Source organism: Sciurus carolinensis, chromosome 10, assembly GCF_902686445.1.
Source record: "Sciurus carolinensis chromosome 10, mSciCar1.2, whole genome shotgun sequence".
NCBI lineage: Eukaryota > Metazoa > Chordata > Mammalia > Rodentia > Sciuridae > Sciurus > Sciurus carolinensis.
The window spans coordinates 36967729-36983720 of NC_062222.1; the positions used below are offsets into that span (position 1 = coordinate 36967729).

The 15992-nt window shown below is 33.0% G+C and overlaps 1 protein-coding gene and 1 pseudogene across 2 annotated transcripts in view; both read right to left on the reverse strand.

The window, feature by feature from the left end:
* Positions 1 to 15992, reverse strand: part of Fstl5 (follistatin like 5) — a 776424-nt gene that overhangs the window by 328046 nt on the left and 432386 nt on the right. The gene's annotated exons all lie outside the window — the stretch shown is intronic.
* On the reverse strand, positions 8779 to 10641 carry LOC124994780 (receptor of activated protein C kinase 1-like; annotated as a pseudogene).

The following is a 15992-nucleotide window of genomic DNA, read 5'->3' on the forward strand; positions in this document are numbered from 1 at the left end:
ATGCTAAATGTCACTGGAAAGGAATCATGGAGGTATGTTAATCCTTTTGGGCCACTAGAATGCCAAAGAAGTTTCTGGGCCTTGAATAGCTATTGTAAAAACATGCCTTTATTACAAATACCCAGTAAGAGCTGTATGTGGCTTTTTATAATGTCACACTCGCATTTACAAGGGACCAGTGACATTGCTTTCTAGAGGATATACAATTTTACAAGAAAAACCTACAAGGCCAAGTCATCCAGAGGTCAGTCAGGAATATATTTCTGATATAAGAATGCATACTTATAGTTGATGTGAATATTTCAGAGTATATTTTTGCTTGCTGAGATCTATAAAGATAGGAAGGAATTTGTATGTGTTTATATATATGTATCTATCTACATAGATACATAGTTATACATATTTATATGCATAAAAACAAACAACACATGTATATAAAGATATTTAGCTATATGTCAGGTTTTATAAACACATTTGACCAGAAACTTCCCTTTATCCACCGAAATATTTGTGAAGATAAAATATCTAATCCAAAGTTTGGACTGATAAGCAATGTATTTGCAGAGAACAGAGATATTTTTTACTAACTAAAAAAAATTGTTGAGCTTGACTGAAACAAAAAATTAGTGAACAATGTAGGCTTTTTATAAAATAGGCAGTCAGTGCCTCTATAAATTCCTGTCCTCTAACACATCAGGATTTATATCATATAAACAGATTAGGAGGGGTGCAATGTCTTTAGTACATCACAAGCATTTGCACTTTGTTTTCTTTTACTCACTTATCTTTTGATATTCCTTTATAAAATGTATGATGAATGCATCTGGGGTGGGGATATAGCTCCTCCGTGGTAGAGCATTTGCCTACTGACATGCACAAGGCCATGGGTTTGATTCCCAACAAACTGACCCCCTCCATACACACAAAATAACAAAAAGAAAGAAAGAAAGAAAAGCCTTGAAATTTGAGAAAAATAATATTCAATGTGCACTGAATGTTAGGATAGCTTTAAAAAAGGACAGAGTAATGCCTGGTAAACTGAGAAATGGGCTTACAGGCATGAACACTGATTTGAAAATAGAATTTAACACCCATTGCTCAATGCGTAAGATCAATTTAAAGACAGGGATCTTCATTATGAAGAGGAAATGGAAGAACAAAATCAAAAAGACAAACTACCATTAAAATTTAAAAGGTGCTTAATAAATCGGAAAAAGATACCCAAGAAGAATAAACATATGTTTGTAAATAATGCTATAGAAAAAATAATTATTGTTTGAAATACACAATAAAATTTAAAATAATAGTAAATCTATGAAGAAGACATTGAGGAATTCAAGAAGAATAAAGTCTATTTGAAAGGGTGAGAAGTTTGAAATGTTAGTAAAACCATATGAAATTAAATGAACTGTTTAGAAAGAAAGCTTCATAAAGAAAGTGAAAAATTATTAGCAGAATTAAAAACTATATTCAAGGAAATAGGAATAGACTTGATAAAGTAAAAATTAAATGAGCAAAGCTGAGAAAAAGCATAATATAATTTTCTTAAATTTTAGAAAAATAAAAAACTCAAATGATAGTTACAGAGGATAGAGAGAAGGTTTTATCTCCAACATTATTTACATTCTTGAGTGAACAGGAAAAAATCAAATATGTATTGTAAGTAATTAATATAATTATTAATGGCAAAAATATTTTTTTTGAGAGAAAGACCTATGTATGGTATATAGATCAGAAAATGCATCAAGTTCCAGTTAAAATGAATGGAAAAGTTAGTGAAAAGATATATAGACTAAAAACACACAAACACATATACATATATACTATATATGCATATTTATATTTATATGTGAAAACATATATAATGTGAAGAAATAGAATTGCAATTATTTTAAGGACTTCATTGAGAATATGCAAGTTCAAAACCCATTGCAGGATGTTGTTTTATATCGTTATGTGTTGGTTTGCTTGCTTTTAGTTTTATGTCTGAAAGCAATAGACAGTCACACTCTAATGACTCAGAAAAAGATCAAACACACGTCCTATTTGTAGCACTTTCCTAAAGTTATATTCAGGAAAATGAAATAAATCAAAATTAAATGCTTAGTTATTGAGGCACTTAGTTATTAAGCATTTTTAAAAATTGGGTAGAAATGTTGATTTAATTTGAAACTTCTCTACAATGAACTTAACAGAAAAAAATATATATAAACCCATGTACATCCTATGTTCACAGTTCAAAATTGCTTGTGCATGTTTAGAGTAACTACTCTGAAAATTCACTTTAGTGGTTTGGAAATGGATGGATGTTACAGAGGAGGTTAATTGTGATTTAGGAAAAAAGCCTAAAGGCAAAGCTCTTCTAACCCACTCAGCCTATACACTTTTATTATTATTGATTTTATATATTTTTCATATAGTTATTAATTTTTAAGAAACCAGTAAAAAAGGAAAATTTCAGATTGAGAATATAATAATGTTTCTACCTTTCTATTACTATAAAATTTTAAGAAGTGGTTCAATCTAAATATAGAATTAAAAAGTTATTATATAAAATTAAATGAAAGAAAACAATATAAAATACATGAAAATACATGATGATATGGAATTAACATATAAATGTATATTAAAATATATTTTACTCATAAGATTCAGCATGTATGTTGTAGGCTTGTATAGAAATATCACAGTGAATCCTAGTAATATGTACAATTTGTATGTGTAAATAAAAAATTATGAAAAAAAGATTCAATGAGAGCAAACCACTTTGATATTGTACTTCAGTGCACATGTGAAAAGACAAGCAACCTCATTTGAGTAAAAAACCGTAAAGTAGTTGATATTTTCATTCTTGGAGTCATCTGGATATTCAATTTAAAAGATTACATAAATCATAGGTATAATGATATTGGTTGCTGACTGTTCTGCATGAGCAGTGTGTTCTAAGCACTGTATGGATTGACTCATTCAATTCTACTACTCCCTATAAGGTAGGTATCTTTATAATCCCCATTTCAGAGCCAAGGAAAGAGGAACACAAATTGGTCAAGTAATTTACACAGGTAAAATTGCTAGTAAGGAGCTGAGTCAGAATGAAAACACAGGCTATCTGTCCCCATGGCACACTAAGGTATTCTGCTTCTACAGTGGATTAAAACTAAAAAGATTACTTAATGACATGGAAAATGTTGATGTGATGATAATTGAAAAATAAAATAAAATGCAATTCTAAATAAATTATTTGAACCTAATAATTCTAGAAAAAAATTCATGTGTATTATGATAATCCGGAAGAAAATATTAATAGAGATTTTTAACTCTAATGGCATCACTTAAAATTATTATTTTCAACACTATTTTTTCTACAGGCTAAAATGTACAATCAATTCTTTCATTACAAGAAATGTTAAAGGTTCATCTTTTGAACATAAATAAGTAGTTAACCTGTTTACATCTATATAAACAATTCATTTGGCAGATGATATCTTCATAAGGTTACATACTAACAAGAAGTTACTATCAACTAAGAGATTCTAACATATCAAGTGTCGATCAATCTCTAGCATGATATCAGTACACAGAAAAAAAACATTTTCAAGTAATTTTAATTGTTTAAAGATGAAAAAAGCATCACAGTACAATAAGAGAACGAAGTTTTTATGTTTGTATGTCTCAGCTTAAAATTTCCATTAAAAATGAGACATTTTATAGAGATATTCTGGTGCTCAGAGGTGTTGCTTGAGCAATCTTGAACTGGAAGATGAATATAAAACTTTTGTATAGCATCAAATGTAAAAATTGAATTGACTGGGTTTTACCCAGGGAATCCTGCTGTTACTTGATCTTATGAATGGTTTTAACAACTGATTTTCCTGTTTAGATCACAAGACTATTTTAGTTTTGAGATAATAATTGCCTTTGGTTCATCTTTGTTTGAACATACTCTAAAATAATTTGATTTGTTGCTAGTTTTTTACAAGTTGGAAACCAAAATGAAAGAGAGAGAGAGTATGTGTTAACATAGCTATTCCTAATTTACATTCAACCAGAGTCAGATGTATTTCTGTACCCCTAGGCAGATGAATGTGATTCTGCTTCAGTAATTTTGCAAGGATGGTAAATTATTGAACAGAGTGAAGCTGACCAATTTGCCAAATGCCATTTCACTTTAGTCATTTTACTGAATGACCAACCTGCCAAACTGCTGAAGAGATTTCTTAAAAGTTTTCATTTTTCCCTGGGCAGCTTTGGTCAGAGCCCTTGCCCTGTACCTTTACATGGAATTGGAAGCAATTTTTTTCCTATTATGAAAAGTATTTTCTTCTGTGTGTTGAAAAGTACAGCTTATGTTCCTACCTTTGAGCACCTTGAGCATTAGCCTCTTCTAGCTCTTAAAATAGCTATAGAAAAGTAGACACAAATAAAATTTATAAATATAAGAGAAGACATTTTGGAAAAACAATGTCTCAGTTTCATAAAACTTGAATTAGAGAGAAAAAGAGTGTTTAAAGAAAGAAGAAAAGCTTTAAAAAATCCTATAGATACTAACGGGTTTTCAGTGTTTTTTTATTATTATTAATTTTGCATGATGAAATACCTTCTCTCATCGATATTTGTATTAGGGTACCATATATTTCATAATGATCCTCTGATATTGGGAAAGGATTTAAGAAAATACAGTGATTAAACTGGTTTCTTTCTTTGATTTTCATATTTTAAATAAAGCCACAGTCATTTATACAAAAGAAAAGTTTGGCCCCTGGGCAAATATTTTGAGGACAGAGATCAAAGTAAACTGCATAAGGTTTTTACATCATTTCTGTATGGATTTGATATATAGATCAATACCTGTACACATTTAATCTTTTATTTTATGGTAACTTGTGATCATTAAGAAAGTGTTTGAAACTATCTCATAAAGAATATACAATGGTGTGAGAAATTCCTTCAGAGAAATTTATGTTCCATTTTTACCAAAATGCAAATTTTCAGCATGAATGTGAAAAGCATTAAAATTATAACATTGTGTACAAGATGAAAATAATTCACTAAATTTGCCCTTTTTACACAAAATAAAATGTTAAAGTTAAAAAATAATGACAAGTTCCAAATATCCTGAGTGACAGTCTAGGAGGATGAAAAGTGTAATAGCAAAGAGGGAAATTAATGAAATAATGCTCAAAAGGTAAACAGTCTGGATTTAATAAGTCTGAGCTTGATTCCAAAGTCATAGGGATTCATTGGGAGGTTCATATCTATTGGATTGCCAGAACATAAAAAAACGATGAGAGTCTTGAAACAGAAACATTAGTTGGGAGACTTTGTATTAATCAAGGCAAAAATACCTACAAAATTAGTAAATATGTGAATGTGAAAGGAATGCTTTTGAGAATTACTTAAGTAGAATTTTACTTCTTAAAATGTTAGAATTGATTACCTATGAAAGGTCAGGAAAAAAAACCAAAGACATTAAGGGCAGGGCAAAGATTTGGGCCTGTAAAATTGGTGTTTATTTCCCAGGAGAAATAAAGGCATAATGACCATACAGAGGGATTATGCTTTTGTTTGCTATTCTGATTTGAAGTTTTAAAATCTTATAGGGCTATTCAAAGGAACATGTAATTTAGTCATAAATGTATGTGCATATGTGTGTTTGAGCTCGGTTTCAGATGAAAATGAGGACAACTAGCTTTAAATCACCTTATATACATAATTAAGTAGTATATGTAATAAAATCCAAATTTTTCCCTAAAAATATTTTAGGGAAATGTAATGAAGACCTAGAGACCCTTTGTGTGAGTAGAATGTGACACATATTTGATGTCACTGTTAGGGGTCAGATAGATGAGCATGTGGGAACACAAGGTTAAGAGAATAATTATATAAAATGGACCCATTGTGCTTAACCACACATGCTTTCTTTGCCAAAAAGCAATTCACTTGCACTCCTCCCTGCCTGGCCTCCATAGACAGGATATGTCACATTCCTCAGCACACTGAGGCAGGGGCAAAAGTCAGGTAGTCAGTGTAGGCAATGAATGAAATGATGGGGCTCTAGAGAGGATGACAACTGGTCATCAGAGAGAGAACAGTGGGTTGTTAACCTCTGTGATCTTGCTCCTGGACACTCTGGGTTGCTCACAATTAACCTCCATATCCCTTCCCTTGGTCACATATATGGGGAAGAAAGATCAGACAATAATTAAAAGAGGGGTTCTGAGGTCTGTAAAAGAGCAAGGCACACTCCCTCCCATGAACACCGAGCTCCAGGGCCCCTTCTCTTCAAAGAAGTCTGTCTCTGTCCCTTTCTTAAATAAAACTTGCTTTCTACACTTATTTGCCTTGGTGTTTCTTGGGTGTTTGATCTTCAGCACTGGGGAACAAGGACCTGTTCCTGATCTCCAAGACTGGTATGGCCTCTCAGATCTCTTAATAACATTTTAAAGTTAATAGATTTCAGAAGTCTTCTCTAACAATGTGAGATTCAATGTGCTGCTACCTTCAATTAACATTGTTGCTGTTATAATTCATTTCTTGCAGATATATGTATCTTCCCAATCTAAGAATGCCCTCAAAAGTCCAAGAAATCAGTCACAAGGATGGGGTGAGCTTTCGGTCACATTTGTAAAACTAGTGACAGAGTCACCATGTTAAGAGGGTCTCAGGGTCTGATTCTTCTCTCAGTTCTCAATTCAGGGAGCAGCATGTGCATCCTACTTGGAATTTCTTTTGTTTTAGTTTAGATAAGACAGTCCTGTTGCTGTATCTTTAGTGGAGATGTCTGTCAGAGTGTGGACAGAATACCAAAATCCTTTTATAAAATTTAGGTCTAAGAAAGTTTTAGTGCCTAGTCTACCCATCCCCTCCATTTTTTTTTTATAACAACCTCCACCAACAACTCTCATAAAGCAAATGTTTTACTGTCCTCTTCCCATCAGTTTTTCTGTAAGTGAAAGTTTGGAAGTATGTGGGGCCAAGAGGCATAAGCAGTTGAGAATATTTTATGATGCTGAGCATGTCAGATTTTAAGCTTCATGGGTTTTAAACACACACTTCTGAATAGCTTTGCCCTCATACCTGATCTTTCTAGCCCAGCAGTCTTAAAAAAGACGGCAATTACCACTTCATCATGTTCAGTGATATATGATTTCTGTCTCCTTTTTTATTCTTTTCAGTGATTTAAAGATTTGGAAGGAAGAACAAAAGTAGGTATTTTAGGCAAAGGCAATTTTGAAGTATGGAAATGTATTGAAAAAGACACTACTTTCCCTCAGCTTTTGAAATAAGTGCAAACAAAATTTTACTCTTCTGTGTACAACTACTCGTTTATTTCCATAGGTATTTATGAGGAAGTTAGGCAGTAACGCCTGGTCATGATTAAAATTGAACTCCAAGGAACTTCAAGAACAGGCAGATGGCAAAGATGGTGGGGCCTCGTATGCCTTTCTGTAGTATATGCTGACTTCAGAGAGGTAAATTGGCAATGAACTCTGTTACAAGACGGGCAATGCTATCATTGCTTCCATCTCTGTGTAGATGTAAAGGTGTAGTTATTTTTTTTCTGTACACATTTACTTTTAATGAGATCTTAAGCATAATTTCAGCTTGTAATGTTCTAATTAGCATTCACTAGGATTGTATATGTTTTATTCATGTATAGGTGTTGTATTTCAAGATGAATACTTTTATTATTTTATGTCATCTTATGTTTGTCACTGTGTTATATGGTTTCATTTTCTGTGTCTGTGTGTGTGTGTGTGTGTGTGTGTATGTGTGTTTGCACATGTTGAATTGTCTCACAGAAGAGTTTACTAGGAAACTAATATTTCTTTCAGAATTATGAAGGGTCTATGATATTGAAAACTTTAGTAAAGGATTGAGTATTAAAGTAATTATAAATGTAAGAATTTTGAGACATTTTTTAAGTATGTAGTACTCTTCTGAACCCATTTACAACAAATGGGAAACAGGGAATATTATTAAATTTCTCCAAGGTGAAGCTTATAGAAGGTGGTACTTTCTATTTCATTTGTATTCCAGTTTCATTATTTCCAAGATGATTCCTCACTTAAGTTAATTTTATTTTATTTAAGTATAAAATAATGCTTAATAAAAGCATATTATGCATACCAAAATTTTCCTAGCATGGTGTCCTTAACAATGGCCTCTACTTTTCATATGGAAAGCTAGTATAAAAAGTTTGCTGCTGTCAGAATCTATCTTCAGTTGTTGACCTTTCACTTTCTCTTTTTTTTCAGATTCTCTCAAATTTTGTCCTTTCTCTGAAATGATGCATTGCCTCATTAGCCAGAATCCTGGGTCTACTGTCCATAAATTTTGATTCGACACTCATTTACATTTTCTTGCTTGCACTTAAATGTAGAAGTCACAGAGATTGGAAAGGATTTTAGATTTACAGATGGACATCGAATTACTTGGATCTTATGCTAAATAAAATTATTAAAGAAAACACAAATATTCTTACACCAAAACAGAAAAATAATAAGGGGAAATGGGTTAACTATGCCAAATTAAACAAAAATTCGTTGCTAGTACTGATGTGAAGTGAATAAAGATAAATTTATAAGATGATTTTAAGATACTTATTGTAGTTTTAAAAATGTACAGTTGCAAGTCACTATCAAATGAGATTTTGTTAACTGTTATTATTTTTTATCAGCATACTTATTTCCAAAGAGAAAAAAGTTGATTTTTTTTTTTTTATTTCTAAAGCTCTGTCATAAGTTTCTAGTGGGTCCCATTGGCCACCTTCCACTCTCATACCAGGTTGTCCCAGTAGTTAACAGTGTCTGGCCATTAAGGGATCAGGTCAGAAGAGTGCACTGGGGTGACTCTGTCTTGCTGCTGCCACTGATAGCTTCTTGCTTCAGTTAATCTATGATGACCTTGCCTACCATGTCCTTGATCATGTTGCTGTGGTCTGTGGCAGCACCACAGTAGTTGAAGCTGAAGCACAGGATATCAATGGTGTCATCACATCTGGTGTATAAAGGTGCTTGCCTCTGGTGATGACCGATGGCCTGACCTGGCCCTCCCTCCCTCCAGAAGCCCAGAGGGATCCACTGGAGAGATATGCACAATGTTAGATAGCCTATGTGGTAGATATGATTGGTCTTTTACTTGGAGCTGGCCAAATTCCACACCTTAATCAGCTTGTCCCAGTCACAAGAGAGAGTGACTAGGTAGCTGCTGTTGGGTGCAAAGTGAACACAAGGCACACACTCCATGGGTTTCTCATTCTAGGCAACATATTTTCATATATCCAAAGTATTCTATAATTTAATGGTTTTGTCTTGGGACCCAGAGACAACCTTCCACTTGTCAGCTGAGAAGTCTACACTCAACACAACTTTGGTGTGGCACTTTTGGTGGTGCCCACTGTGAGATCGCAGAGATGTAGCACTCTAACCCAGAAACCTAAGAAAACAAACTGGTCTTCCACGGAGATCACCACATCACTAACAAAGTGGGAATGACTTTGCGGAGCACACTGTGGCATACCACATTTGGTCTCATCCCTGGTCAGTGGACAGTGCCATTCTGAGGAAGCATGGTGTTACTTACCTAACCCTTTATTCAGGCACGGCAGGGGTGGTTGTGGGTGTCACCATAACAAGAAGGATGGCACCACATAACTCAGGCAGATGAGCACCACACTTAAAAATATTTATTTTTACACCTTCAGTAAGGTAAATTTAATGCACACTAATGTGCATATTTTAAACACAGGAATTTTGTGGCAAGTATACCCTCATGAAACATCACCACGCTCAAAATAAAGAACACATCTGTCACCCTGTTACAGTTTGGATATGAAGTGTCCCAAAAATTGTCTATGTTAACACAGAAATGAAATGATTGGGCTGTGAGAGCTGTAGCCTAATCACTTGAATAAGTGATTAGGTGGTAACTATAGGCAGGTGGGACATGGCTGGAGGAGGCTGGTCACTAAGATGTGCCCTGGAAGGGTTCACCTTCCCTGCAGCGCCTTCCCTGCTCTCTGTCTGCACTCTGGTTGACATGAGGAGAGTAGCTTCCCTCTGCCAAACCCTTTCCCCATGATATTCTGCCTTTCCTACCATGAGTCAAAATAAACTTTTTCTGCTCTATGTTTTTCTTGTCAGGTATTTTTGTCAGCAATGAAAAGATGACCAAAACATACCCTAAATGTTTCTTATGCCTCTTTATAATCCTTTTCCTTTCCCTCATCATCCCCAACTTCATATATTCCCCTGGTAAACACTGATACTCTGTTACTCTAGGTTCCTTAGTATTTTTATAAATAGAATCTAGTAAGTACTTTTTTGGTATGGTCTCTTCAGTATAATCATTTTGATCAATCCATTTTATTGTGTTCATCAATAGTTGATTCTTCTTTTTTGTTGACTTAGTATTCTGTTGTATGGATATACCACAAATTATTCATCCATATATCTATAGTTAGACATTCAGATTATTTCCAGTTTTTAACTACAACACAGAAAGCTACTATAAACATTACTACATGTTTTTGTGGGGCATATGCTTCTGTTTTTCTTGTGTAATACTTAACGAGTAGATTATGTCTTAGGCAGTTATATGTTTAACTTTTCAGAAATTACCTGTTTTTCCATTTGACATTCCCTTCAGCAGTTTGTAAGAATTTCAATTATCTCCACATTTTGATAACCCTTGGCACAGTCATCTAGTGGGAGTGTGGTGGTAACTAATTGTGGTTTAAAAGTTCCTATTTCCCTACTATTTAAGAGCGTTGAGTACTTTTTTTCCTATGCATACTTGCCACTAATATTTTCTTTATTGAATTGTCCATTAAGTTTTTCTCACTTTAAAAATTGAATTGTTTTCTTCCTCTCAGGTGGGAAAATAAAGTTATACTTTCCAGATAAAGTCCTATGTTTTATATGTAGTTTGAAAAGTGTGTGTTCATTCTTGGGTTACCTTTCCATCTTTGTAATCATATTTTTTTTAATAAAGAGAAGCTTGATTTTTAATGAAGACCAATTTAATAACTTTTTTCTTTTATAGTGTGTGATTTTTACTTATAATTAAGAGAGTTTGTCTATGCAAGGCAAGTAAAATTACATTCTAAGTTTTCTGTTTGATTCGACATTTTTAGTTTATGATCCACTTTGAGATGATTTTAGTTTACAATAGGAAGTAAGGGTTAGTTTGCTTAAATGTTTGCACATATCCATTTATTTCAGTGTCATGTGTTGAAAGGAGTGTAACTTCCTCATTGTGTGGCCTTATCATTTTTGTCAAAATCAGTTGGCATCATGCTGTATTTCTTGACTCTATTCTGTTTTATATGTCTATCTTCATGCATGTGCTATGTTGATATTAAATGTGGCTTTATACGAAGTTTTAAAATGAGATTTACATCCTCTAGTTTTATTTTTAATTTTAGAAAAAAGCCTTCGTTATTCTATATACTCATTTCCATGTGATTTTATAATTAGATTGTTAATTTTTCCTAAAAGTCATCATGAAATTTCATTTTGGATTGTATCTGCCATAGACCAATTTTGGTAGAACTAATCTCAAAACAATATTGTGCAGGTCATATAGCCCATCTCGTAGAGTGCCTGCCTCTCATGCTGGAGGCCCGGGTTCGAGTCCCCATGGGGATTGTGGAAATAACAAACAATCAAAACAATATTGAGTGTTCTAATTCCTGAACATGATAAACTTCCCATTCATTTCAGTCTTCTTGACTTTCTTTTGAGAAATTTCATCCACAGTGTACAGTTTTATGCATCATTTTTCAGATTTATCTTAAAGTATTTCACACTTATTACTATTATATTTTGTTGCTAGTGTTGCTATTAATAACAACGAAAATAGAATTATTTCTAATTCTACCATGCTAGTTTATAGAAGTCAACTGAATTTAATATTGACAATATATACTGTGTCTCTGCAGAACTTTTAAGTTTTGGTACCTTTTATTTTTAATTTTATTTTTGGTCACTGCATTAAGATGTCTTTAATGGGGACAGTTTCACTTTATATCTAATTTACATGTTTTCATGTGCATTTTCGCCTTGTTGTACTTTGTATAACCTTTATTTCAGTGTTGAATACAAGTGATGAAAACAAATTTACTTTTTGTTTGTACATAGGAAAGTTATGTTAGATTCATTCTACTGCCTTTCCTATTCGCACACCACCTCCCTTCCCTCCACTCCCCTTTGTCTAATCAGCTGAACATCCTTTTTGTCAGAGGATGAAATACCCCCTGATTCCAAGATTGCTGACAGTAAAATGGATCAATAATGGATATTGGCATACTAAAGGTATTTTTATATACATTACTATAATAAAATTATCAAATTTGCTTACCATGTTAATTAATATTATAGTTAAAATGTTTGAAACATTTAATTATTTTTTCATATATATAAAGTGGATAACTATTTTAGAGATAGGAGCTAAAGAGTTATCTAAAGTCTGCATTTAGAGATTAGATTATAATTTCCCATTTGTTTGACTTCCTGAAGGTCACTCAGAAATGCAAAGTAGATTTAAATAATTTCCTTCTCTCTTCAATTTCTCCTTTCTTTATAGTACATGAATAATATTTTGAAATATATTTTCATGGGTACACTATGGTACATTTTATATTAAATGGGAAAATATGAACAAATCTTGAAAAAGTAAATGATACTAATAAAAATGCATTTTAACTGATGGGGAATATTTTTCTTTTAAGTATCATATTGAATATGAATGCTTTCATAGATATTTATTTTTTATTATTACCGAGGATTTTAGTTAACAAGAGAAATGAAATTTTAATAACATGGTAAAATAACCTGAACCCTAACCCAAACCCTAACTCCTAAAGTTTCCACCACCTCCCAGTTAGCACCACTGTGGGTACCAACCTTTTAACACATGGGCCTTTGGAGGGCACTTATTTAAACCATGGCAGAAATTAAATATATATATTTTTAAAAATTAGGTAATTATCCCGTTTTCTATTAACATCAACTTCTAAGAAGATCAATTAGCAAAAGTCTAATTGGACTTGTTAATTCAATACATTTTTTAATTAAGAAATTTTTCTATTTGATTTTACTTAGTTTTTTTCATTTTTACATTTTATACAGAATCAGTTCTAATTTATGGATGATTTCAGCAAAAAATATCAGGAAGGTATTTTTATATTACTTGATCATGAGCATTTATTAAAAGATATAGTTTGCTTGGGTTGAAACTAAGTATACAGATTTCTCAATACACTTGTTATAAAGTTAAAATTTATATATTCATTCTCATATTGTCATTTTTCCTTAAAATAATTCCATTTTCTAATAAAATAGATTAATCCAGACTTAACATTATGAAACTAATAAATAGAGGAAAATAAATGAAGAAAAGGCAAAATAAGAAAAAGAACATAACTTGATGGAAGACATTGTTATATAGATCTTTCTACTTCCCTGTTCAGAAATTATAAATGTTAAACTTCTGCAATTATGAAACTAAGGTTCTCTTGCTAAATTTAAGAGTTAAGGGCATGTGATTATTTCTTCTAGGAAATTTAAGATATTCAAAAGTTTAAAAAAGAATCATATAATCTTCCTAACAGTACATTTGATTACAGGAAGTTATTTGCTTATAATTACCAAAATAAATGAGACTCTTCAGAAAATTGTTTACTTGTGTTACCTCCCTCATTGTTTTACTACCATTTGGCATTAATGAAAACACACATATTAAAATTGTTGTTTCTTAGGAAAAAGGCAGTTACTGTGATTTGCCGGTGCCTCCTAAGGTTTCAGGTGTTGAAATTTATCCCAACTGTGAGGCTTTATGAAGGCAGAAACGTAATCTTACTATGGCATTTACAGGTGGGGCCATATGGAAGGGGATAGGATTACATGAGGTCATACTATCAAACCCTGCTGACTTCATAAGAAGAGGGGGAGGGATCAGAAGAGATACACGGATGCTCCCCATGTCTTTCTTTCTAAGTGCTGCCCTGCACCTGCTGGACCTATATCAGAAAGAAGGTCATCACCAGATGCAGCTTCTTGACCTTGGACCTCCAGAACTGAGTCAAAATTAATCCCTTTTCTTTACGAATTTTCCCAGGCTGTGGTATTCAGTTATTAGTATCAGAAAATATATTAATCCAGCAGTAACATCACATAAATTCACTAGATAGCTAAAACAAAGCTCCCAAAAGAGCTATGAATTTTAATGGTGTGAGACTTCAACTTAACAAACTTGGCTTCATCAATACAACTTAACAATCTTGGCTTCATCAATACAGTATAATATTTTCGTAGTACATAAAATACATAAATTTATTCCCCATCTACAAGGTTTAGAAAGGGAATTTCTAAATTGGTATTAGATAATCAAATGTAATGAACAAGTGACCTCACATTGTACTCCAGGAGACAAGTAAAGGAAATAAGAATAATCATGCAAACAAGTTTTCAAGTTTTCCTTGGAGTGTTGTCAGGGAACAGGTATTATAAGAACCTTCCACGATTTCTACAGGGTAAAAGATGGGGATGCATCATTCAGAGGGGATTATAAGAAAATTTCTCTTGCAAATTAGGGGCAGTTAGGCACAGATTCCTTTGTATGGTTGTATATTGCACCTGACAGGAGATGTCTGTGGATATAAGGGCCTGCTCCAAGTGTGTGTGTATGCCCTTGGCTGGCTTAGAGGGGTTTCCTTGGCCAGAAAAGCGGAAAACCAATAATCTGCAAGAGACTATTCGGGAAAAGGAATGCTCTGCCAAGGCTGGCTGAGGGAGCCTGGGAAGAGGGACAAGGAAGCAAAAAGGCTGTGCCCCTCAGCTATTTGCAAAAATGTTGTTTTTTCCTTTTTAATGTTACCAAGAGTTCCTGCTTGCTGGCATGAAGAATTGCTTGCTGATATAGTAAAATCAAGCAGCTCAGCACTCATAGTTACATATTCCTAACAACACCACAACTTTGTTCTTTCCTCCTAATAAAAGAAGGAGTCAGTCATCCTAGGAATTCACTTTTTATAAAAGTCCTTTGACCCCTAAATAATACAACTTTGTCTCTGCATCATTATTTATTCACTGTGTCCAGGGTTCAGCTGGTCAGGCCCGGTGTGTGTGTGTGTGTGTGTGTGTGTTATGTGCGTGTACACACGTGTTGGAGTAACCTTACAATTTACTCCTGGAAAATAATAAGATGATTCTTTTACATTTAGATTGCTAAAAGATGAACAAAGACAAATAAAACAGATGGAAGAAGGAAGAAATATCCTAGAAAGATTTCTCTTAGAAAAAGAAAAAGCAAAGAAGTTTTGTGACCATGGAAATCCAAAGGAATTTACTGTTAACTCTGGGTATTTTGATTTATGGGAAATGTCAGTCGTAAAGTTCAGGTCTTTGTTATTTCTAATTTCAATTTACCATTCCCTTTAGTAAACCCAAATCTTTATTAATATCTTACATATTCTATAAAGCATGGTGTTTTCATTTCCTAAAAAAAAAAAAAAAAAAAAAAACAAAGGCAGGAAGGTAAGGAAATAAATCCAGTCCTATGGGCAGTTCTTATGGTCTCATACAAGTTGATCCATGCAATCCTAGTTTGAGTTGAGAAGAGAATTTGATCCTACAATGGAGTAGGAATAGAAGGAAGATTCACATAATGTGAGAAACAATCTTCTCATAGACTATTCTACTTCAGGACCTCATTCTGCAACAATCACATAAATTTTAAAAAAATAATAATTTTAATTGTCTTCCTATTACCAGTTAGGCACAAGTGTATCATAGCTCTCAAATATTATTATTGATGTATTTCATGTTAAATTAAAAGAAAAAATGGAAGAGCAAGATTAAAAGAAAGCCTGACTTGCAAGTAAAATCTACTTAAGTAATTTCTAAACTGAAAAATATCACTAATCTCTTACTATTTGTTTGCAACATCTCCTGATGACCTTTATTCATTAAATGTTGTTATGAAAAAGA